Source organism: Manis javanica, chromosome 9, assembly GCF_040802235.1.
Source record: "Manis javanica isolate MJ-LG chromosome 9, MJ_LKY, whole genome shotgun sequence".
Lineage (NCBI taxonomy): Eukaryota > Metazoa > Chordata > Mammalia > Pholidota > Manidae > Manis > Manis javanica.
Genome location: NC_133164.1, coordinates 7,271,665 through 7,299,173, shown reverse-complemented (window position 1 = coordinate 7,299,173; position 27,509 = coordinate 7,271,665). Strand labels below are relative to the sequence as shown.

The window sequence follows — 27,509 nt, the reverse complement described above, 5'->3', positions numbered from 1 at the left end:
ACAGAGGGGAAAGAACGAATGAACAACAAGGAGCACAGCCGGTCCTCTCCTAAAGGGGCTGGAAGAATCCAGAAACTGCTAGAAGAAGATCCCCATGTCCCAGGGAGGGTTGGGTTCAGACACAGGTGTTTGGGAGAGTTCAGGCTGGTATCGGTCCTCGCCAGGCCCCTCGTATTACAGATCTCAGAGAACTTGAGAGCAGCTTCAGTTCTTGAATTGCAGACAGGTGATTCTCCAGCTGCACAAATATGAGCCTGGGGGACACAGGTAGACTGGGGGCTAACAGGCAATGGCAGGCGCTGATGGATCGTGGGGCCCAAATTCATCCTCCATGAGGGGCATGGAGGCTACTTAGCTACAGAGTTCTGACGCGGATTGAGCAACGTAAGAAATTTAAGGCTGGTTATGTTTGACTTTTTCTTTCCACTTTAAAATTGGGCCTTTTCATTTTGTTTGTAATTTAACTCATGAGGGCAATAGGAATTAATTTGGGGAGCTATCATTTCTCCTTTAGAATGTGCTAAAAGTAGAGCTTTCTTTTTAATTTAAGACTTCCATGTCATGTTGGTTGGTCTTTATATTTATTATCATTCCGCCTAACCTGGTGAAACATACGGGACAAACATGCTGAGTGCCATTTGGGACAGAAATAGAATCAAAAGTAAATCTTCAACCTTTGGGTAAAGTATGTCCTGATTTCAGGGTTTTATGAACAGATGGTAACAGGCCACTGCTGGTCCCAGGAGCATGTGGGAATTGGGTGAAACAGTTTTTATTCCTCTACAGAATCTTTAACATTTAAAAGGAAGAACTGCAGATAGTAATTCCAACAGCTGCGTCAGGCGTAGCCACCCACTAAGTCACACACACACCTGGGCACTTGGGAGGTCACCGAACTGGTCAAGTCAAAGCAAAGCGGTCACTTTTCCAACAACTGGACCCCATGTTTACCATCCATAAGGACACTGGCCAGTGGGCTCTGAAGTTGAACCTTGCCTCAGAGCTGGGAATCTGGTCAAACTGGTGCGCAATTCGTGTACGTTTACTTCCGAATGTTGTGTTCAGTGACTTGGAGCTTCCCGAATTGGCAGGCTGAAATATCACCCACTCAGTAAAAGACAAAAAGGGAAAAACAGTTCTGTAGTGCTCTGAATTGAAAGCAGCCAGTCGGCAGTGAAATAAATGTTAGTAGCTTGTTCCTCCCTGATGATACAGAAGCCCTGGCTTTTGGGATTCCCACCTTCAAGATTCTTATGAGTGTTTGCTAGTATATTCTTCATTATGGGGGGCTGCTTGGTGGTTCTGATGAATTTCCTGTGATCCAGAGGTGGTCAAGTACTTCTGTCATTGGCCTTTGGCTGGATTGTGCTTCCACGGTCTTGAAATGAGACTTTGAGCCCCTCCAGTGCACAGTCCTGTTTTCCATGGTATTTTGCAGACACCCGAAAGCAGCAGAAAATTCCTGACCATTATAAAACTGACCTCAGAACTTCCTCTGTATTTTGATTTGTTTTTATTTTGTTCTTGCTTGCAGTTGTGAAATTTCACCAGATGATCTCTGGTGCTATGAATACAGCTGAGTTGCAGCAGAAAAGAAAATGACATCAGCTCTTAAAATCAACACAGCAGAGAAATTACCATGCAGCCCTGGTGAGAGATTCCCTTCTTTATGAGAAGGTCTTTCTATACCTCTTTGTCTTCAAAATTAAAATTTTGATACACTCAGATCACAGTTAGATAACAGATTTTCATTCTGTCTAGAGTGAGAAAGTAGAGGCGATGGAAGAAACGTCAGGGTTCAGATTAATAGGAGATGACAACTTGACCAAACAGGAGGTGGCAGTCCTGCCAGCTCCATGGCCCAGTGGCTGTGACAGGCAATTAGCGGTCACAGCAGACCAGCTGTAATGGGACGCAGCAGCAATGCACTGAGTGCTGCCTGCCTCCTCGGCTGCTTCTATCATTCACAGTGTTTGCAGAGACAAATAAACACGAATGCATGCTCTTTTTAAAAAACAGTTAGGTTAGGATGAAAGGGAACGTGTCTTGAGACCAGACAAAAACCTAAAAGAATGAGGGCATTCTCCCCGGCTCACAGTGTTGTAGAGGAAATAAGGATTTGCAAACAATGTAACAGCAGATTTAATTGTTGTACATGACATCATGGAATTTGAAGCAATATTTAGAAGTCACCTGGCCTTCCAGCAGGGAAAGCACGGATGGCTCTTCTGAACATGCAGGATTCATTCTTTTTTTTCCTCTTAAATTTTGCCCTTCACATTTCTGCCTGAATTCAAATAAATAAAACTAGAAAATACAGATCAATAAAAATAAATCTTTATTTACTAGTATACCTATTTAATTTGAAAAAGATAATCCTTTTTCTCTATAGGTAGATAAACTGGGTATGGCAGCCATCATCATACTCTGCTGAATAAATTTTAAGAGTACAGTGAGTTAATGTTCATTCTTATGCGATACGTTGTTCCAGAATGTCCATGGTAAAATATTCTCAGAGATGTCCTTAATTCCACAAAATGGAGAATGAAATTAGTGATACAGTTAGTTAGCAGCCCATTCCCCATATAATTTACAATTTTACCCCTACACATATGGACACATCATAGCCACACACCACATAATCTCAAATGCAAACTTAAATCAACCTTTAAATTAAATATTGAATGCTTGAACAAATGAATAATGAATGGATCTTTATAAATTTTAATACTGTGAACATAGTAAAATTTGTATATAACAGTGGAAAATATAAGCTGGCAGGTAAGACTAGAAACTGATGTTATCAATCTATCATATGATCACCTGAACTACAGTGTAAGAAAAAAAAAATCAAAATGACAGAATCACGTCTTCCATGTATCCAGTATGGAAGGCAGAAAATGTTAAGATGCTAACGTGTTGGACATATGCATTCAAAACTGAGCCACTAGCTTGTGTTATCATTCCAAATTTCCATGACTTTGAAGCAGATGTTTCTGAATACTCATTTATCTAGATCAAGTATAATGAAATGAAAGTGTAGAAATATTTACTAGAATACATCTATCTGCACAAATGCAGCTTTATAGTGAAGAGACATTTAAATAAAACTGCCCAAATTAATTTTGCTAAATGAATATTATCGTGAGATTATAGGATTTGGAATTTCACTCAATTTATGAATCATGCCATTAAAAAGTCCTTCTTATTACTTTACCATTACACATATTTTTAAATTAAAGGTCAATTTTTTTAAACTATTTGCTCATTCCTGCCATCACCAAAATAGGTCTTAAATTATTTTCAAGTGTTTCCAACAAATAAAATTTACTTTCAGAGAATGAATAAAAAACACTTTTGAAGATTCTGAAAAAATGTGCCACAGTCCTTCAGTACTATTTAAAAAGTGAAAATCCAAGCATACATATTTTAAATCAAGATAGTAATATTTTAAACACCTTAACACATCAGTAGTACACATTTCTATTAACTATGAGTTTCTTTTATGTTGTAGGTCTGGTTCTCCTGAGGCAACAGATTAAATAAAGTCATGGTCTCTGCCCACCTGGAGGTTACAGTTTAAAAAAAGAAATGAAATCTAACCAAATATCTGATAAAAGCGGGGAGTATTTTTGCCACACCTTGATGAACTTGATCAACAGCTTCCAATGTTTCATGAATTATGGGAGACAGAGGTGATAGCTTGTAGTTTATCCAGGGTGGAGGGTTGTTTGAAGAGCCTCCGGACATTAATCTAGAACTGCAAAAAGCACCTCTAGGGAAAGTGTGAAAATACTGGAAGAGCGAACTGCCAGGAGCTTTGTTTCGAGGCTGACTCAAGCAAGAGAAAACTTAAAAGAAAAAAAAAAGCTGAGAGTAACACTATACCACAGTCCTTGGATTTAGAGCCCCAAATATTCCAAATATTCCAAAATAACTTAAATCATGAATTTGCTTAAAGTGATTCTGGACTAGAAGAGACCAGGCATTCAGCAAAAGAAATGCAGCAATTCTCTTGAGGAATTTACCTGACATGGATTTCAAAGATTAACAAAAATAATTATTCAAGGCATATCATACAGTTATATATATGTATATATTTATTTAAAAAAACTAAGAAGCCCAATAAATAGCATCCCATAAGTATGAACTAGAAGAAAAAAATCAGATCTGCAAACACTCAGATATGGAAATATTGCAAAAAGATTGTAAAATGTTCTTATGTTGTATAATGATAAGAAAGGCAAAGTTTTAAAACTGGTCAAGGAAAAATAAATTATTAGAAAAAGAAAACAAACATACTTAGCAGGTTGGAAAAAGAAACGAATAGCTCATGCAGTAATTAAAAATAATTTACTTTAAACATAAATTTAAATAGTTTAAATTTAATCATTTAAATTAAAAGAAAACGCCAGTCATTGGTTTTAAGATCAAAATAGACATGGCTGAAGAGATAATTAGCAAACTAGAAGCCAGGTCAAAAAAATATATGTATTTTATACATATGTAAATATATATTTACATATATTTTATATACATATATATATATATTTTTTGAGAGGGCATCTCTCATATTTATTGATCAAATGGTTGTTAACAATAAAATTCTGTATAGGGGAGCAAATGCTCAATGCACAATCATTAATCCACCCCAAGCCTAATTTTTGTCAGTCTCCAATCTTCTGAAGCATAACGAACAAGTTCTTACATGGTGAACGAATTCTTACATAGTGAATAAATTCTTACATGGTGAACAGTACAAGGGCATTCATCACAGAAACTTTTGGTTTTGATCACGCATTATGACCTATAAACAATCAGGTTAAATATGATATTCGTTTGATTTTTATACTTTATTTATTTGTGAATCCCACATTTCTCCATTATTATTATTATTATTATTATTATTATTTTTAATAAAATGCTGAAGTGGTAGGTAGATGCAAGATAAAGGTAGAAAACATAGTTTAGTGCTGTAAGAGGGCAAATGTACATGATCAGGTGTGTGCCTATAGACTAAGTATTAATCCAAGCTAGGCAAGGGCAGCAAAACATCCACGGATGCAGAAGATTTCTCTCAAAGCAGGGGGGGAGAGGTTCTAAGCCTCACCACTGTTGATCCCCAAATTCTCACCTGATGGCCCCCCTGCGACTGTGCCTGTCTTAGGTTGTTCCTCCCTTGAGGAATCTTACCCGTCTCTGGCTAACCAGCCATCTTCCGGGACCATACAGGGAAATGTAAAGTTGGTAAAGAAGCAATATTGTTTGAAAAGGTTAGCTTTTTACTTCTTTGCAGATTTATGCCCTGTGGCTTTTATGCCCAGCATTTGTCTTGAGGTATCTTTACCACTTGGAAGAATTATGATACTTAGTAATTTCATTATGAGGCACGAGTTCTACTTAAGGGTTGTAATTAGGAAGGAAGAAGAAAAGCTATAGAAGTAGCAGATGGAAGAAAACATGGGAAGATTGATTATTTCTTTGACATATCTTCTTATATACATATATTTTTTTTTTCAAATAAAGTTCAAATACTGTATATTCTTTGATAGGTATAATAGTGAACACATTTTTCCCCAAATAACTTTGTGTGTGAAATACTATCATTTCATATTATTTATTAATATTTTCATACCATGAGAAAAAATATTGCACATGTGCAAAGCATGCAATTAGAAATATACAAATTTAATAAAAATTATATTTTATCAACTACAGAAACTGTTTCACTACTCAATGCACTACTCAATGCAAGAATCCTTTAAGTATAATATTATCAGTATCATCTCTGATATAAAATTATAATTTTATTCATATTTACTAATAACAGTCTTTTCTGTTGAATTAGGTATTGAGAGATATGTGAAAATCACCTGTATTTCCAAAGAAGTAAGTAGCCAATCATCAATTTATAAAACTGTATCAATAGAGACTTTAAAGTTTTAAATTTCCTAATACATATTTATTTCTGCAAGTTTGGGTATAGCAGTGAACACAGATATTTCTTATAACCATGAGTAGAAAATAACAGAAATACTAAGTGACTTCTTCTAGACATTATAGAGCTGAGAGACTTTATTTATCTTTAAATAAGTCATCGTGCTTGTTATTAATCTCAGATCTTACAAGCGTGCATTTGTAAAAATCATTGAGCAGGTTTTCTTATGATTGTTATAATGAAGTGATGCAAAATATCTTCTTCAATGTTTCAGCATAGTTTTCTTCACATTTCAAGACTTTGCATCACTTGAGCAAAATTACTTTTAGCTCTAACAGCAGTAATATCAAATTGGGGAAAGAAAAAAAGAAACAATTTCTTTTGATGTATAGATGCTATAGATAAGCCTATTAAGATATAAAATGTGATAACAAAGTTGTAAATATTACATGGTAATGCCACAAGGGATTAAATTAATTAAAATAATTCAAATTTATTTAATAAGCATTCAAAATTTTCTTGTTTTACTGTTAATGGAAGAGAATTCTTATAAATAAATAGGCACAAAATGGTTTGTTACTGATAATAATGAGCAGTAAAATCGAGTACAAATTTGGAAGTCAACTTGACTTTCTAGAACACATCTACCTTATCATTTATCTTCTTAAGCAATGTAGGCACATGTCTGCAGCCCCAGAAGAAAAATAGACCCTCAATGGACTCTCTATGTCTATGTCTTCTCTTATAAGGCCACTTGACATTGGATTTGAGGTCCACCCTGATAATCCAAGATGATCTTATCTCATAATCTTTAATTATATCTGCAAAGATGTCCAAATAAGGTCATAGTCACAGATTCTTATATTTTGGGGGTCCACCATGCAACCCACTACAGATAGTAAGTTTCCTCCCTTAAGAATACCTGTGCCTTTCTGTGTATTGAGGTATAACAGACCAATCCTTCCAACCACTGACCAGGCCTGCTGACACTAGCTAGTGATACAACCAAGAACTGACCAGTTGGTCACTTGGTTGCATTTTTCTGACCACAGTGATTGGTTCATGTGGCTTAAACCAGCCTATATTTAGGGCTGCATTTCTATGTCATAAATAGCTACAGGAGCTGATGCCTGAAAAGGTTAAAGAAAAGTTTAAAAAATCAATCAAGTATATTTACATATATTACAAGCCTAGTTCTAAAACTCTTTGCTGGCTTAAATAAATAGCTTCGCATGCCAATATATAATTTTTATGATTTGTTTTCAAGTTTTATAACATAGGCACGCTCAATTTTTACTTATTATGATTACTATATTGGAAATTCATAGCTAGACTTTTATACAGAAATGAGTGTTATCATGGTTGTAAAATTCATGAATCATTCTTTGCTGTAGGCAGTAGTCTTTGATATTTAGTTTTAAAGTAAATGCACTTAGTTTTTAAATATAGGAACAATCTTAGAAAAACAGTTTGAACAAAAAGGAAAAATAAATTAAATCAATGTCACTACTGTAAAATGATCTGTAGATTATAACTCAAGTAAAACCGTGGCATTTAACTTCACATTAGAATTCAAATAAATACAATTAAAGACAGAACAGAGCAATAGATTATATAATAAGCAATATAGCAAAATAAGTCCATTTGCCTATAAGGTTTTTATATGACTTACAAGTTTAAACACATTGGATTCATGGGGGAAAGAAAAAAAAGCCTGTCTAGGTAGATGAAAACTGAGTCTATCTGAATATTTAGTAGAATTAAATATATCTGCAGCCTAAGGAAATGTCACTGAATGAAATAACGGTAACTGCCTGTGGGACACAGCCGGTTTCACTCTGAAATGGATTTTTAGTAAGCTTTCTCTCATCATTTCAAGAGGAGTGAGCCAGGAATGTAAAAAATGGAAAAAGCTAGGGAGCATACACACTTACATCACTGTTCTTTCAAATCGCCCACCAAGGAGAAGTTAGCTGTCATTGCAGTGGGGGGGCCTGGATTGATGTGTGACTTGCTGTAGCCTGGCATTCCCATCTATCTCCAACTGGCTGCACGCGTGAGGCATGCTGGACGCAAGATCGCTTGAAATGATGCAACTCACTCATGCCATGAAGAACTTATCCACACAGCATTTGATCAAAGCCCTGGGCTCTTTTGGATTCAAGATGGTGAAAAAAATTAAATAAACTGGAGGATGACAGAGTGGGAGGCATGAAGATGATGGACCATATTTGATTTTGTGAGCTTCTCTTAGTGTTTCCGTTTGATCATGAAGTAATCTTTACTGGCATCATGTTGACATTGCCCCCTCAAATTTGGTGTGTTTTAGAGAGAAAACATTTACAAGAACAAAACCTAGACTTGAAGAGGAATTCATTTTTCTTAAGTCATCTTTTTCCCCTAGTTTATACTTTCTTTTGTTTCCTTTTCTAGTGAGTCTCAGTAGCATTGAATGATAGGCTGAAACTTTTTTGTTCATATTTGATGCTCAGTGCTGCATCTGTTCTTGAAGATACTTAAGGTTTTTATGTCTTTTTTTTAATAACATGAAGTTATTAAAAAATATAATAAGGACCTTACAACAGACACCATGCTGGTGGTGGAGACGGACATCTGGCCTCACATTCCAGCTCCGTGCTTCTGACCTGCATGCGGAACACGGGTCTCTGATCTTCCTGGAACATTTCAGAGTCCAAAGAGGCCACAACATGTCTGTGATACTGAGAACCTCCGTGCACAAATGCACTCGATACTGGTTTTGACAGACTGGGTCTTTCCCAGGAAGATTTTTGATGGTGTCAGTTTTATTCCACAAGGATTTATGTCACTAAGACTGTTAGTTAATGTACCAGGCGAAGTGGGAACAACAAGAACAAAAAGCAGAACATGAGACACTACTTTTGAGAAGCACCAAACTGCTTGGCAGTGTGGAATCTCGGGCACAGGCCAGAGACTTTGAGGTGATGTTCCTCAATGTATTTATTTTATAGATGAGACCGTTGAATTTGAGAGAGAGCATCCTACATGCGCAGCATCACAAGACGAATGTGCTGACAGGACCGAGGAAGTTCCTAAATCTCATCCGTGCCCTTCACCCTCTCCGTAGATGACGGAGTGGAGATGGGGAGGGAAAGCAGGGCGCGTAGAAGCATGAATCACACACGTACAGCCTCAGGGAAGGCTTCTTGGAGCTGAGAACTATGTGTCAAGGGGAGGCATGACGTGATTCGGCCAAGAGGAAGCGGAGCGTAATTCACAGCATGAGGTATTCATAGACTTTAGTACAGGAATGAAGACAAAAATAGCGATGTATGTAGGAAATAGTAAAGAGACCTGTCCGATTATAGCCAAGTTTTAAGCTACGTACATGAGGTGGGTTGATAATGAAGGGGAAGCAAGCCAAGCATACTGGGAAGGCCTTGGACGTTAACTGGACAACAGCTATTAATAATGGAGTTTAGTAAGTTGAAGTAAAAATAAATAACATTAAGGGCTCTTAAACTAATAAAACTGACTACTTCTTAGAAACCAATTAAATAGAGAAATGCTTTTGGGTTAACTCTACTGAATGTAAGTCACGGGCAAATAGATGATGAACCTGGACTAAACACGCTGCCTATCACATGACACGAGAGTTGCTTTGTATTTTAAAACTCCATAGAAATTTTGTCTATATTTCCTTGTGCTTATGCATATTCTGTCTTCCAGCTTATCACAGGCTGCTCTTCAGGTTGGCATGTTTCTGTCACGCAGTGCTCACATAATCAAGATATCACTCAAAAGAAAACATAAAATGTTTTGACGTTTAAAAGCTTTCTGGACCATTTATATACAAACATGATATTTATTCCTATGGATAATTCTTGGTGGATTCAATATGGCAACAGGGGGGCAGGTAAAGTAGGAAACAATTATTTGTAGCTTTACAATCACTTTAAACAAGGAGAGCTTATAAAGTAAAAATAATTTAGAGTGACAGTATATACGTGGGTACTCGTTAAATGCATGTTAAAAATTAACAAAGATTAAAAGACGTAAGATTTTAGTGTCCCAAATTCAAGAGATGTGTGGACTTTTAAACAAAGAATGTATATATTTGGAGAAGAAATTCCTTATCTTTAAGATTCTAAATACAGGATAAGTCAGCATAATTCATTTTTTCTTAGGTTATATATTACAATAATTAAATTGAAGAACTTGTTCATAAGTTATTGATAAAAATTCCATTTTGTTTGCTTTATTCATTCATATTAGCCAATAGTTGAAGGTGCCTCTAAATGGCAGAAGTAAAGCTAAAATTATTCTGTGCAAGTCTATTCTTACAACATGAAGTGGTGGGGTTTGTACCCACTGAAATTCTGGTAAAATAGAGAAATTCTTCTTTTCTTTACTTCATATTTTACTCCTACAAGTCCCCAAATTAATCTTACTCCTTTTAAAGAGAATTGTGATAAATGGCTAAAACTGGTCAGAGTTTTTTCCCCCATGCTTGCTTTAACTAAGAAAATAAACTTTAAAGTGTGCTTCTTACATTGCCGAACCTAACACAAAACCAATGCTGGATATAAATAAATACACAAGGGAATGTTGTGTGACTACAGCAGAATAGATCTGTAATTATGATTAACATAAAGGAAATAAACAAAAAACCAGTGATTCCCTTACATGGTTTAAAAGTACTGTGGCCTACAGAAAGAGAAATGGACAAGGTGCAGCCTGAACATCAGCTTAATCCTTTTCAATCTGCAATTGTCTGTTTGTCTTTTGAAATGTTTCAGTGTGTGAAGGTGTAAGAATAACATCGCTGATGGACAGAAAATCATACTTCCTTTGAACACAGGAGTATTTTCTTTACAGTGATTAGAGACCCAGGTCTGAAAGAGTGTGGGCAAGCAGGATATAGCATGTGAAGTGAACAATCTTTATGCAATACTTACTGCTGTCTTCTGTAAGTTACATGGGCCACAAGAGGCAGTATTTTGCACTCAAAAGCAAGGCCAGCAGGGACATCTGGTGCTTCCTTTGCAAGGGTGCTGTTTGTCGCTTACTGACTCAGCTGCTGTCCGTAAACGAGGGTGCATGCTTGGGTCAATGGTTTTTATCCGGAACAATAAACATTCCCCTCAGAATGTTCTCTTTTCCTTCTTAGCCAAACATAAATTCCCCTTCTGCTCTAGAACTCTCACTGAACTATTCATTGCCTTCTCCACCTTCTCCTCCTTGAGTAATTTTATGTGTGTGTCTGAGAGATGAGAGCCTTACTCCGTTACCAAACACTTCAGGCTGGACGTGCGTAACCTTTTCTGGAAACGTATTCCCACTAGCGTTTCCTCACACAGCCTGTGATTGACGGCCCCCTAGAACTGTGTGCTGCTTTCATTTCCCTAGCATAGGTGTTTATATTTTATATATGTGCATACAAAATATGCATGCATATAAACACCCACAGAGGGAAAGAGAGAATTTTCTGGATTTATCTCTAAATAAAGCCTAAAGCAAAATGATTTTCTCAGATACATTCAACAGGGAGTTTGTTATTTCCATTGCATTCTTCCAAAGGGGAAGCTTAAGAGAGCATGAATATTAGGGGAACAAGGAAATCAGAGCTTCCATTCCTGATGAACGGGATGAGCATAGAGAGTGGGCTTACTTTTGCCCAGCTGGATGGAAAAACAGGCCCTTTCCCTTCCGATTGCTGATGGAGCCATCTCCTGGTTGTCTTACTGCTCTGAGATAATGTCTGGAGGCTTTATCATAGTTCTTATGAGGTCCTCTGCAAATGGGCTCTGGAATGAGCAAGTGGAATTACTTACCTCTTAAGACGGAGGCTGCTTACAGACATGCTCAGCAGTCCAGTCCAAGGACTCGCACTAGGTCTGTATTTCTCCTGAAACGCTGTGTGTGCCATCAGAGACGAAAGCACGGGGTAGGAGGTCTCAGTGATGTCCTGTGAGGGGCGTACACATTTCACGTGATACTTAAACCTAATCATTAGGTACACCACTGTTCTATACAGCACAACTTTACATCGACAGGATCGGCAGCTTGCTAAACACTGTGGCCCATGTAAGATGCATGCATCCAAACTTACTTAGAAATGTCCTCAAAAACGGGAATTCAGAGAGAATTTGTGTGTAGATGAATTGGGACTGGCAGAATTTCTTATATAAGCCCTAAGATATAATATGTCAGTGTAATTCACCTGCTACTGGATCATGCAAATGTCTTGCAACATAGTTAAATCATTTATTCCTATATTTTCGCTTTATCATGAAATGTCAGTTTAAAATTATCATGAGATGTTGTTTCCAGGTTTCTTTATTCTGTGGTTCTTCAGCTTAGCTTGTGAGGACACTGATTTCCACAATCCATTTATTGTTTTCAATATTTTATCAAAAAATGAATTATAACATAAGAACAGATATATAATCATAGTTGTGCTGCTGGAGTAATGGTGCCTGTTATCTTCAGCGATGGGCATGGAGAGTCCCTACTGTAGTAGCTACTGTTATCTGCTGGGAAGCCCTACTCTACTAGAGAAGCAAAAGTATAAAAATGAGCATTTGAACCACCCCTGGGACACATGAAAACCCTCTATTTCATCAGTGGCATCACGTGCAGTATTTCTAGGCTAAGCACAGAGGTATCCTAATCATACAATTAGCACAGGGTCCCAGAGTCATTCTCCTTATGACTCCATGTGTCTATAAAGAAGTGTTTTCATATGGCAAAGACAGAATCAATTCATATGGCTACAGAAAAATGAACTTTGAATATAGTAACATTATGTGGGAAAACAATCATTGTTAACTGCTGATCGTTGTTGTCAACATTCATATTTTTCTAGAGATCCGCCAGAAGCCCAAATCCCATCCTTCACCTAGGAATTTTGGAGCTGGCATTTTAAATGTCACCATACATTCAAAAGGTCAAATTCTACTCTTCCTTCCATAGAGCATACCTTTAAAATTTCTATTGTATTAAATGTGTTGAGAAAATATCTCTCACTTAGAAGGTGCACATTTTTATTTACAAAATCAGTTATTTAACAAAACACGCACTTTTTCAGATACTGAAAAATTTAGCAAGGAAGAAAAATTAAGCCAACCAAGTTACTGTGCTCTCAAATTAAATCTTTTGTAGTTTACAAACTGCTTTTGACTCCTGCTTGGCCCCAGTTTCTCAAGACAACTGCTTTTCTGCCCTTAGTGATCCTTTCGTTTATTTATTTTTATAATTAAAATAATTGAGGAGATAAAATGTGCCCAATTTCCATTTTAAAATATGCAAATATATTAAGTAAATATTATTTTAATGTTTCACATTGTTTTAAGGAAGTAAGAAACCATCTCTTTCAGTTCTTCAGAAAAATGTAGATGAAATTCCCTGCATTTTTTTCTTTCCAGGAAACAATAAAATTCTATAATATTAAATATTAGGAATTTGCTCAGTGCTTCTCTATTACCTGCTATCATATAAATGAACTCATATGAATTGAGTAATCTTTTAACATTAAAATGAATAGTTTTGTTATTTATGCTTTGAAGAAACTTGCTTTATTATTTTACTCTTCTGAATGTTTCAAGGACATTATGAAATTTTTCCATCTAGATGATTTCATTAAGTAAGCAAATGTTACAGGAGTGGCTGATCTCATCCAATACGGCTGTTTCAACTGTTTCCACCTAAATGAACGTTCACTGTAATATATATATTAGATTCCTGAGCTTATGTGTTCACTCTTTCAAATTATACTACTGTTATGATGAAAGATGCTAATTAATACATTTTTATTAGACCGTCAAAGTTAAAACTGATCCAAGATATTTGTATTGAATGATAGAGCTGTTAATGTAGCAATTAGGGCATACCATTTATCTATGCTGATATCTACTATGAAGCAAATTCATTTTGAATAATTTTTTGGTAAAGTAAGTAAATATATAAAGCAGAAATATGGCAGACGTAGATGCACATGTGGAAGTAGAGTAATATTTTATATTTGGAATGTTCTTCATTGAATATTTTAAAACTGTCTTACAATTTTATAAAGAATAAAAATGAGTATCAACTATGTATAATAATATAATCTAATTTTTAAAATTTCCATTATATACTCTACTGTAATCATTCTCTACTAATCTCTCATTAATTTTGACTTCTTATATAGATAAATAGAATAATGTATTATAGAGTGAAAAATGGCCTTAAGCTATAAGGTAATTGCCCTCTTTTCTAGCATTTTGAGCAACCATTTCTCTCTTTTCTGGACTTCACAGTCATTCGAGTAAATTGCAAAGGACAGGACACACATTAAGATGTAGTTTTCCTATTGTGTGGAGCATCCTTCGATGTAGTGATCTCTTCTCACTACTCTGCCAACTAAATTATCCCAGATACTGAAACCAAAATCTCCTGCACCAAATGAATATGCTGAAGTCACGTGACTTATTAAGTAAATTTCAAATGGAGTCAAAAGCAAAGTAAAAGAGATGAGTGAGTAAGACTCTCAGGATAGGGCACAAGTAGGCAGAGTATCCACGCCAGCGAGTCTGGGTTACGCGATTAGGTTTTACGTACACACCAGCCTCTCTAATTATGGTCCTGTCAGGAGGACTAGACCGGATGCTTGAGCCCAGAGGCCCACATAGATGCGATGTGCCTCGGGCTACTGAGACACGTGCTCTGCAGTGGCGAGGTGGGGGCTGTGCCTCACCAAAGCTGCACCTTTTTAATTAGCTCCTGAAAGGCTACAGGTTTTATTTGTGTATCTTGGGGAAGTACATGTAAGGTTAAAAGAAATCATATGTGATGTTTCTAAAGAGTGTTGGACCTAAAAAGGGCAGAGCAATCGGCCCACAGGTGGCAAAGCAATGACTTACTCTTTCCCTTCTTTTCTATCTTTAAGTAATTCTTATTTATTAGATCTTGCCTTCCACTAATTCTATTTTTAGCATGACTTACAGGTTCCTATCTTACTGTTAACATGTATTACTTATGAATTATGTCAAGGAACATGCTAACTCATTGCATACATTTAACAAGTCCTATCAGCCTTACCCATATCTGAAAAACTTGGAAGTTATTTACTCATTAGGCTTAATACTTTGTATGAATTTCGTCCATCCCACTTGTTTTCTTATCTTTTATGACAAAATTGTTCTCAAATAAATAAGTAAACTCTGCTCACTGTTTATTAAATACAGTTTACATATTTAAATAATGGATGTCTTTATCTCTGTCTCTTTCATCTGTTATCTATTTGTACAATCTCTCTTTCTTTCTCCCATCTATTAAGTTTGTGTGCTAATTAACAACTATTTGTAGAAAGGGAATAAGAGAAGAGCAGGGTTGCAAGTTGTCAAGAGATGACAAAGAGAATGAAATGAACCCTAGGCCATCATTTGCTTCTTTTAGGTCAGTATCTAGCACTTAAAATGCACTAGATAAATAATTGGCTGAGTAAATGTGTAAGATTGAATGTGTGGAGCAGAAGAAGATTAGATCGGAAGGATTTGCCTAAATTTAAGTAAGTTTATTTCCTGGCAGGCGAACACTATCCCACCTCTTGCAGAAAATGGACAGATGTAATTATCTAGCTTTAGTTGTTAGTTCTTGAGGGATCATAGAGAATGTGTTGCAATATCCATAAAAGGAAAATAGAATCACATCACCATGGCCAGGTGTGTTTGTTAACACTTCAATTAAAAAACTGTAATGGTTAAAGTAATTGTGTTTGAGGGCTTAGAACAGAAAAGAGTATTTTTGAGGCAGCGCTATTTAAGGAAAACCAATTCATGCCCCTTTCATTGCGTCTCATGATTATGTGGATGATGTATTAGGAGGTAATCAGTAAGCCAGTTTGTTTAGATTTCAATAAGTTACTTGATTGAATGTTCCCTGATATTTTTGTGGGCAAAAGGAAAAAATATGGACTAAGAGTTATAGTCCATATTGGCAATAGAATTCTATAGTGGACTAGATTATAGCACACTTGGGTTGATTTGTAATACAGAATGGTCATTCACAAAAATGTTGATGAGAAACAATCTTTGGGGTTTCCAAAAATCCAGAGATTTTTATCAAATTACTTGAATATTACAGAGAGTATGTATCGTATTTACAGATGGCATAAGCTCAATGAATCAGTGGATAGATTGCTTAGGGCAAAGGGCAATACAGTGTTCACAGCTGGTCATTTTGTTAAAGGAAAGACTTTGGAATGTGTCATCATTTTTCGAAAAGAACACTGGGAAGGACAGAGCACATGTTCTTCAAGTTGCTGACATGGACAAGAGGGAAAAGCAGATCCTGTAAGACTGTCTTTAACACTGCTCTTGGTTTTTATCCTCTCTGCCAATCTCTGTCTTTTAATTCATGTACTTAGGCCATTTATAGATATAGTAAATATTGAAGTAGTTGTATCAATATCTACCATCTTTGTAATTGTATCATATCATTTATACTTCTTTTAAAACATATTTAGAGGTGTCTTTAGAGTTTGCAACATAAATTTAAAAACAAGTCTACTTTTAAATAGCATTATGGTGCCTCACCTATGTTGCTTGTATCTTATAATAGTATCTACCCATTTCTTCCCCCAAGATTGCTATTATTAATTTCATTTATCCAACAAGTATAATTACCTCATACATTATCAGTATTTTTGCTTTATATAGGAATTATCTCAAATCAGTTAAAGTATGGAAAATAAAGGGTTTTATTTGACTTTCATGTCTTCCTTTTCTTGTGTTCTTTATGCAGATCCAGGTTTCTGATCTATAATATTTTCTTCTTCCTTTAAGTTTCCTGACCACATAGCAGGTCTGCTAACAACTACTGTCAATGTTTGTTTAAGAAATTTTTATGCTTCTTTACTTTTGAAGGATAAGTTCACTAGGTATAGAATTCTATATTGGTGGGCTTTTTTCTTCAAAAATTTCACTCTACTCATTTCATGTTTACATGGTTTCTAAGGAGAAATCTACTGTAATTATTGCTCTTGTTCTTCTACAGAAAGGTTTTTTTTTCTCTCTACTTTCCATTAACAGTTTCTCTGTGTCTTTGGTTAACTGCAATTTGAATATAACATACCTGAGTATAGAATTTTTTTTTTTGTAATTTGTCTTGTTTGGAGTTTTCTGAACTTCTGGATCTGGTGCTGCCCTTAATTTAGGAAAGTTCTTAGTCATTATGACTTGAAGTACTTCCTCCATTTCACTCTCCCTTTCTTCCCCTCGGGTCTTCCGATTACACATATGTGATAAATTTATTTCAGTTTGGGAAGTTTATTAACTTATTTGCAAGTTTACTAGTTCTTTCCTTAGCCATGCTAAAACTACTGATCATCTCATTCAAGGCGACCTTCGTTTCTCTTGCTGTGTGTTTTTTCATGTTTAACATTTCTTTTAGAGTCTTCCTTAGTTTCCATTTCTTTGCTTACATTTGTATGTCGTCTTTTTTCATTAGAGCACTTAACATGTAAATGATTACTATTTTTAATTCTCTGGCTGATGGTTCCAATATCTGAATCACAGCTGAATCTCATTTTGATGGTTGCTTTGTCTTTTACAGACTGGTTGATATTTACTTATTTATTGCGTTGGCATGTCTTGAGATTTCTTTGTTGAAAGCCAGCCACATTGTTTGGGATAACAGATATGGAAGTAATTGGCACTTGGTGTGAGAATTTAGGTTAATGTGGCTTGAAGTTGGGCTGTTTTGCCATGACCTAGTGCCAGAGGCTTTCAATTCATCTAGTGTTCCCGATTTTGCCTGGCCTCATGGCTTTGATTCTTTTCTGTGTTCTGCTCCTTCCGCAGAGTGTGTGCACTGCAGGTCCTTCAGCTGAAATCCACTGTTACTAACCTGGATCTTGTGGGCGGTGGCGGTTATGAGCTGAGGAACATTCTATAATCTTCTGATTAAGTCTCAATCCTTTAGTGGGCCTGTGTTTTAGGACTCTGGCCTTTACAAGTACTTCTGTTTCTTTCCCGTTTGTGTACTTCTCTCTCTTTAGCCTTTCTCTTGCAGAAGTCTTCCCAATTTATTTCTATGAAGCCCTGTCCCCTCTTGACTATGATTTTATTTCTTAAGAATGTCTCACTTGATACAGGAAGGCTGACGGGGGCTGGAATGGGGGAAATTCCCTTCCTCTAGCTGAGATAAGATTTCAGGATCGTGCTCCAGTGAAGTCCCTCCCCTGGACGTGAGGCCTTTGATAGGGTCAAGTCTCTGGTTTTATTGACCCTTCCCTTCCCTTGGCAGAGTCAAGTAAGGCTCTGTCTTTGATCTTCGCCATGAGAACCTGGTGGAGTTCTTCAGATAAAGAAAGTATAGTTGCCTCCTAAGACTGAGCAGCAAGATCTTTGACTCTCAGGCTAGTCCATACTCAGCCTCCAACAATTTGTCAAAATAGCATTTAATGCTCCTAGTAGTTTATGGCTGTAGTGACTTCTGTTCCAGATAAGCAGATTTGGGTTATTATATCTCTCAACAAGGAGTATTGATTGTTTTGGAATCAAGTATTGAGACATAAGTGACTTGTGAATTGTTCATTACAGCCAAAGTGTCTTCAACTAGATTAAACACTCCTTAAGTGCTAGAATACCCATTATTCATCTTTATATCACCCAAAATACTTTATACTGAGTCTCAAGCTTAATAAGCTTTCAATATGTATTTGATTGATTTGCTTATTGAAGTCAGTCATTGAAGATAACCAGGATTACTGTTTAAAGGGAGCCTGTACTGTTTACACAGGCAACCTGAATTTATTAAGATTAATAAAATCTTGTGGCTTCCTGCTTATGGAACTCTTTCAGAAACCTTAAATTGATTTACTCTTGCAATCTTAGTATAAGGTAGTTAAGGATCATTAGTTTCAGTTAATTGGTGAATTAGACTAGTCTTCTCACTTCAATTTCACTAAGGTAAAAGCAGTATTAATAAAATTTTTGTTAAGAATGAAATTACCATTGTAGCACACCTGTTAATTTAGAAAACTTATGATAAGGAGACCAAAACTATTTCTGCTAAACTCAATTCTTGAAACATATACACAAACATGCACAATTACATATGACTAATCAAATGTGATTTATGACATCTTCTTTTATTTTTATTATGTTATTACTATAAATAATTATTGCTGTATACATATTTGAGAGTGAGAGTACATCTAACAAAACATTTCTACTTAAAACTTGATGAGTTTGGCGGCAATGTCTTACACATATTTAAAGCATGTTTTTAAGGAAGCAGTTTAGATGAACACTTACAGAAGGTAAATTAAAACATGTGTTAGGCCCTTACTTTCTGTCTAGAGGTTTTTAACACTGTAAAGTCCTGGCTTTCAGAACAGATCAGCAACTGTGACTACAGGAAGTGATAATTCAGGGCATAAGCCTGGGAACTTTAAGGTATTTTACTCAAATTCCAAGGTGCCATCCTATTTTCTATTACATTCTCAATGGTCTTTTTAAGTAATATTCAGTATATGCTACAATAAATGCTCCAGTTCTTAAAAAGACCCAAAGTAAAAACACATTTCTTCTTTATTTTTTTCATTCCGTGCAATTTATAAGCAGTAGTATCTTAAGTAGTTTTGCAATGTTGTATGTTTTGCAATTTAGTTTAGTCATGGGCATAATAGGGGCCAGCAGAAGAACCGAAAGCTCATTGATATTTGTTTAATACAGTATTTGAATTTTGAAATACAAAATAAAAAGACAGAACTCAGTCACCTCCAAATTCTTTTTTGTTATAAAATTAGGTTGTACGCCTATGATCTAGCAGTATATTCTATAAATTGGTTTACAATGATCCAAAATTTATTTTAAGCTTAAAAAAAGTACATTTAGTCATACAGTCAAGGGCAAAGACTTTGAATGTCTGACAATATCTGTGCCACAAGGACATTCTACCTACACAAATGCTTTGTTTTTTATGTGATGAGGTGTTGTGTCTAACTAACTTAACTAAATTTCATTTTGATCAACCAGGTTTCTTTATGCTCCTGTTTAATGGGATTTTAATGGGTAAATTGAGGTTATTCCATAAATGATTTTTCTTTCCCACTGTTTATGATTTTATAGGAACATATCACCCTCAGTATATGTACACTTTCTGCATATACCCAACTGTTGTATCCCAACAACTGTCTTATCTTTAAAGTGAAAATTTTAAATTGAAAAATATTAGTAAGAGTAAATAAATAGTATAAGAAGAAGAGCATGTGTCACGTAATCAAAACAGTATTCAGAGACACATAAGCTGAGTTCTTTTTGCCTTATTTGAAATGTCTAAAAATTTTTAAATAAGGGAAGGGATGACATTCCTGGTTACTAGCTCAATTCATTGACGACAGTATATTTTGGCCAACCTATAGAAAGACCTTTTAAGTTCTTCAACATAAACAATTAGGTAACGATGAAAGATTATCAGTTTTATTGTTATTATTATTTGTGTGGTTGTTTTACATCATACATCACCTATAAAATAAAGAGCAGCAGGCATTAGGAATTGACAATGATTTTCTTTTGTGAAGAGTTTTCACTTTAAACCTCTTTTGAGGGGGTTTCACATTGAATTTCAGCTTAATTTCTGTCATTCACAGTGTCTTAAGAGAGGTTTAGAAGATTTGAATACATTTCTCCTGAACATGACTTGCAGTTATTTCAAAACCCTTAAAAAGATTATTTGGAATCCCAAACTTCAGTTGTTTTATATTTAACCTTTAAAACGGAGAGAAAATGGTGTTTTAATGATGACCTCAAAGCCTTCCCGGGTGCAGCGCCGTCCAGGCCCCACAGGGTGCATTTCCACCGCGGTGGGTGGTGGTGATGCCAGCCTCTCACCTCCCCAGTGTCCTTAGCGCCGCACACGTTTCACAGGTAGCGCTGACACCAGCCCTCAGAAAGGAACTAGAAAACCCAAATATTTTTATAGTAAAGATGATGGAATTTTTTGGAAATTTTAAGTTGTCTAATATATTTCAGTAAATGAAATTTAAAAATAATGTTTCTTTATAGGGTAAAAACAGTTTATAGCATCTCTAAGGAGAAATTTGAGGTATAATATGGAAATAAAGCAGACAGCTATGGATAATCTCCAAGTTGGAGTAGATTTATTCTGCATGTTAAAATATTATTTAAAAAATAGCTTGCAAAATCATTGGCATATGTACATTCCCCTACATTTGCATGATGTCTTAGATTCCCATTTTAACAATCTTGTGACAAAATTCTCCTTACAAAATACTTGTTTTTGTTTTTACTTAGAGATACCAGTAATACCAAATATGTAAATGTGTGTACAGGTAGATATAATACATTTATATGTTTAATATGTATTTATAAATCAAGTATTATATATATTACATCTGTATATAATACATAAATATGAAATATATTTTATTATTGAAATTTTTAAATTTGAACATGCAAAGAGTGGGTGTATCCAAGAGACTTAAAACACTTTAATGAGATTATGGATTTTTATATTTGATCACCAAACTACTGTTATATTTGGCCTAATAAGAAATCAGAGAGATACCAAAAGATTGGCTATGAAGAAATGTCCTGATTTCCAAAAAGGGAGAAAGTAATATTTTAGAAAATAGAGACAGGTGTGACTATTTCATTTTATAATTTCTACATAAAAAGATTCTTTATAACCTATGCTATATTAAACATTTCATTTTTATAGCAGAGCTCATTAAGCAAAAAGTAGGATAAACTAAAATAGTTTCAATATAGTTAGATAATAGAGTGATTATGTACTATATTAGATAAGATTTGCACAAAGAATTTCATGATATTCTTACTGAAAAGAAGGGCAAATGTGGACCTGAGAACAGTGGAGTCAGATAAAGTCACTGTTGGTTGAAAAACTAAATAAATAGAATCAGTCTTTGAATCATGAAAAAAAAAAAAAAGGAACACACAATTTTAAATTAGCAAATGCTATAAACACCAGAGAATCTTAATATACATTTTGTCATAAATATTTGGGAAAGAAATAAGCCAATATTAGTAGGATATAATTTAAGAAAAAAATGTAAATTATTGTGGTTAGATTGCCATGATAGGCTGAATAATAACCCCTCTCCAATAGGTGCCTGGAGCTGTGAATATAATAGTTTACCTGGGAAAGGAACTTTGCAGATATGATAAATTGAAGATCCTGACGTGGGGAGACTATCTTGGATTACCTGGGTGCATACAATGTAATCTCAAGGGTCCTTAATAGGAGGGCATTCGGAAGAACAGAGTTACAGAGAGATTTGAGGATGGAAGGAGTGGTTAGAGTGGAGAGAAGATGCCACACTGTTGGCTTTTAAGAAGGAAAAAGGGGGCATGAGTCAAGGAGCTAATATGGCCTCTAGAAGCAGGAAAAGTCACGGAGGCAGATCGATTCTCCCTGGAGCCTCCAGGAAGAGCTCAGCACAGTAGACCCAGTTTAGATTCCTGACCTTCAGAACCATCACAGAATAAATTTGTGTTGCTGTAGGGACAGTAGGTTTGTGTTAGGTGTCACATCAGCAATAGGAAATAATCCAGAGCAAATGAATGAGCCCTAAGTGGGTCAGTGCTGAGGCAGTTCATATGAAAAACCTCCAAATCCAATGAATATTTAGTGGCCATATTATTCTTAGTGTTTGACCTTGAGGATACAGAGATAAATTAGGGAGAACATCTGCCCTCAAGTATCTGCTAACAATTAGCATTTACATGTAATATGGTAAGTGTAGGGGTTACCAGGTCAGGGACAGCCACCACGTCCCAGGTGGCTGGACAGGAAGGGTTCTTCAGGCTACCGATGCATACCGTGTGTGGGTAAAGGGACCAAGGCACGAGACATCTCTAAGTAGCTAAAGAAAATATGCTGTGTCATCACTGAGCATCAGTTATTCTGTGAGCAGAATAAATGAGGCTGATGATGACAGAGGTGTTTGCCTGTTAGTCCAGCCCACGTCACAGATGATGTAAGTGACCAAAGGTTTTCTAAGAGGGAGGAAATAGAAGTCTGATTTAAATACTAGAGAGGCCACTCCAACTGGAGGGGGATGACTGGGGTTGAGGAAACTGGTCTGAAGGCTTTAGCGATTGTGCGAGAAAGGAATGCAGAGGCCCTACCATAAAGCCACTGAGGTGACACCATGGGAGAGGGACAGCTTTGAGAATAATCAGGTAAAACTGTGGAAACTGGAGACTAACTGGCTGTGGAAGGCGAGGTTATAGGACAACTCTCAGCGATGCAGCTTGGGTAGCTGGCGAACAAATCATAAATGAATTCGGAAATAGTTGAGAAGATGAGTAATACGATGAATTCATATTCTGAGAGAAATATGATTAATTCATCTTATGACGTAAGATTTTAGCTGCCCACCGGATATCCAAGTGCCGTGTTTGGTGAGCAGATTGAAACGTGCATCTGGATGTCTGTGGAGACAGCACTAAGTCACAACGGGAAATTTTGAAGTGAAATCAGAGAATGGATACAATTGCCTAAATCAAAATGCATATGGACAAGGTGGGAGACGGGGCGGGAGAAGGAAAGGCAACTAAAGATTCCAACATTTATTGTGAGGAGAAAACAGAACCAGGGAGGTAGCAAATTTCAGAGAAAATGAATGTAATGGCAATGAAAGGTTTTGAGACTCACTGTGTAAAGGATACTGAAGCCCCCTAATGATGTCAGTGAGGGAGTAAGCGGAAGTCTGTTTAAATGCACAGATCCTGAGGACGTGGGTGATGTTGCTCATGATGGTTTTCAGTGGCTTCATGTGGGTAAAAGTCGAGAGGCAAAGGTCTGGACATGGACTCAAAACTGAGGAAATTCTTACAGTGAGTGCAGCTGATTTTGTCAAAAATTGTGTCTGAGAAAGGAGAGAGAGAGTGGTATTAATGGGGAGAAGCAGGATCAAGGTGTTTTTCCCCCCTTTTCTTCCTCCTATCATGGGAAAGACTTAAATAGACTGATGTGAAATAATCTATAGGAAAAAGACATAAAATAGGTAGAGAAGAAGCTCATTCCACAGAAGAGAAATAAATGTGGATGTGGAAAAGTTGATAAAGGATTGATGAGTGACTCAGTGGGGGTGACTTGCTCATGGACATGGAGGGAGGATTATTTCTGGGCTGAGGGTGGGCTGCCAAGACGGTCGTGCCAGGGCACTTCAGTTCTCTCTATAGAGGAGGGGTGCTTTCATCTGTGTAGATAAGGGCTGTGAGGAAAACACTGAAGCAGTCACTGAGGATAAATGGAAATGTCACAGGAAAAAAGAAATGTCACAAAAAAATGAAAAATGAAAGGATTGCCAGATGACAATAGTGTCTCCTGAGGCTGGGGATGAAAATCTCATTCCCTCACCAGTGTCTGAGTTGTGGGAAGCACCTGATAATTTGAGTTTAAAAAGAGAGAAAATGAATGACAGGATTGTTCAGGGCAGAACAGGTGTACCAGGATTAGATGTAACTGTGTGTAATGGGAACCTCAAATAACAGTGACAAGATGATTAGGACTGAGAGGACTAGGTAATCTGAAGCTTTGGACTGAACTTCTAATGCTCACGCAGTCCCAGGAAGATTCAACTTCATGCCATCTGGACAAAGCTTCTCCTCGGTGGCTGCTTCTCCACCTGGGTTCCTGGAAATGTAGTTTGTGAAAAGTCTTCATCTTTGAACTGACATGAAGTTCAAACACACGAGATGGCTGCCAAGAATGAGTGCTATATTAGCCTACACCAGCAGGGGTTAAGTCTTTGGGTAAGAACGGCCGAGTTCTCTGACTTAGCAAAACCATGTCAGAATTTCATACTCGTTTCTAAACATCACATTGTGAAATGCGATGCTAGCTGATCAGGATATGTCCAAATAAGAGTGGCAGTAATGATGAGAAAATGCCAGAACTTTTGTGTTCAGAAGTCAGAAGGTGTATGGGAAAAATCAGTTATTTTTAGATAATGAACTAATAGCACATATGCTTGATTAGATGTATTCCTATAGCCCCAAAGAAAAGATGCGAACCAATGGATGGAAATTATGTTGATTCAGATTTAAGCATAAAGATGAAGCTTCTAGCAATAGTACCACTCCCATATTGAATGGGTTCATTTATGAGTTATTATGACAGGAATATTTCATGAAGAGGCATATGAATATCAATCAGTAATATAGTGTGCAATAGAAAAATTCCTGCATAGGAAGTTACACTAGATAAAATTCCTTTAAAAGTATTTTCTGCCTCTCTGCAAGACTCTAAGACATGCATTATTCTCCACAAAAAACATTTTAGAATTACTTCTATATCTGAATGTCTCCATATATGTGCTAATGAAATATACAAGCTGAAGATTCAGAGATGTGAGTTCCACTGTTGATTCTGATTTAATAAACTAAACCTTTGAGTAAATTATTTAAACTTTCTGCATCTCAATTCTATTTACTCTTTTATAACATGGTGCTCTTAATAAAGAATATTAATATTTAAGGTCTCTTCCATTTCTATGAATATATATTAGTAAAAATGACCATTTTGACAAATTGCTTTTATATATGATATCAATATAATTTAATCTCAAAAGAAAACTACACACACACATATACACGCACATACACATGTGTACATATAATTTATTCGTATACCTCTTTCTCCCTTTGGACTATTAAGATCTCTGGATAAAGAAGGTGTCATATGCACATTTTCTTCTCCATTAGTACTTGCCACAGTATCTTATATACAGTAGATCCTAAATTAAAATTTCTTCACTTGATGAGATGGATGACCCATCCCAGGCCTTCCACATTCAGGTGGGGTACAAAGTAAAATAAACAACCAGATTTTATTTGGGTTGGGGCAGAAGGGAGAAGAAAATTGTAATGGCATTCAAACTGTTTACCAAGAATCAAACATTTTCTACGAAGATAAACTCAGTGACTGTGTAGATGCGTGAGCTCCCAGACATCCGTGGTGGGGTATGTTTGCTGGCCATCCTCGGATCAAGCATGGGCTCTTGTGTTCTATTTCTCCAGGAGCTTGAAATCTATAGTAAAACACGCGGGGATGCTGTTTTCAGTCTTCACTGTTCCTGGAGGACAAACCTGAATGTTGAGAAGAGCGCTGTGTTAAGAATGAAGTCATCACAGATTTCATCCTGGATTCCTTACTGACCAAAATACAGGTTTAAACAAAGCAATCCAGTGCTATAGAACTCAGTTTTCCTTGTTTATCCAATGGCCACATGATGTACCCTTCCTAAAATTGTTCTCAGAATAAAATGAGACAGCGTGAAACCACCTAGTCCAGGGCCTGACATGTGTAGAACTCCATCCATGTCATTTGGGAACAATGGAACAAAGGGTCAACTTCTAACTCGCACCTGGGAAGATTCTGGGTGTGACCCTCAGGCCCTCTCTTCATAGAGAACCTGTGGAAATGGCTTGAGATATAGCTATATTTTAGAATATAAGCCAGTACTTAAAAGTTTATGATTTCTTTCCTCTCTTCCTGTAGTATATATGAATGTCTTTTTCTAGTATTATTGAATAATTTGTTCTGATTTGCAGTATAGATTATATTTTCCCTTCAGGCCATAAGCTGAGAGAATTGTTATGAATTCTTTATAGTCGATTTGTCCTTTTCTTTTTAATGCCGTAATGTACTTTTTTTTTTCTAACATAGAATTACTTATTGATCCTAGCATTTATTTAAATGTTTTTATACACATTTTTTTCAAATTCACTTGAACTATCAATGGCAAATTTCCTTAGAATATTTGTAAATTTTTATACCCTAATGTATGTTTAAAATCAAGTCTTTTGAGAAATTTAGCCACTTATAATCTCTCAAACCACACTTTTGTGCTTGGATCATGGATGTCAAATGCTGTTGTCACTGACTTACATGATATGCTTTGCATGATTCAGTCTCAAATTTTTCATAGTGTGATTTTCTTTCTGGCTGGTTTTGTAGTTTTCGCAGATCTGTTTTATACTTCAGGATACAACCTAACCTCTCCTTATCCTTAATTGGTGAATATGCTTCAGAAACTTCCCTGGTTTCCACATTATTAGGCAACTAACTGAACAGAAGGGAAATCTGACCTGTGTCTCTTTTAGGAAAAATGACATTTCTCATATTCTGAGAAATGGATTCTCTTCTTTTATGAACTAAATGTTCCAAGTATTTTTCTATCAAAATTTATCAAGTATTTATTCCACCAAAATGTTCGTATATACCAGTTTTGTATGCACAAAATAAGACAGATTTGCTAAATGAAACAATTTGCCTGAAAATGTGATGATGTGCTGATGAGCTGTTCAAATGATCACCTGCTCAGGCATCAAGCCACTGATTATATATTAAACCACAGCTTTTTATTTCCATATTTTTGAAAAACTCTCTTTTACATAAGATGGAATTTATGAAGTAGTTTATTTCTCAAAGGTTGATACATTCCATTCAGATTAGATTTCACACACATGAAATAATCTCAACTATGCAATCAACTAATATGTTGAAGTCCATAGTTCTTGAGCTCCTATCTTTATTGAACTGATACCTAATG

General features: G+C 36.0%; 1 long non-coding RNA gene across 1 annotated transcript in view; it reads left to right on the top strand.

The window, feature by feature from the left end:
• The window catches only part of LOC140843490 (uncharacterized), a 90,217-nt gene extending 64,007 nt beyond the window's left edge, over window positions 1-26,210 (top strand). The window contains exons 3-5 of the long non-coding RNA XR_012121317.1: window positions 1,535-1,650; window positions 5,849-5,889; window positions 25,975-26,210. This is a non-coding gene — a long non-coding RNA (uncharacterized lncRNA). The remainder of the gene's footprint in view (window positions 1-1,534; window positions 1,651-5,848; window positions 5,890-25,974) is intronic.
• Window positions 26,211-27,509: the final 1,299 nt, after the last annotated feature.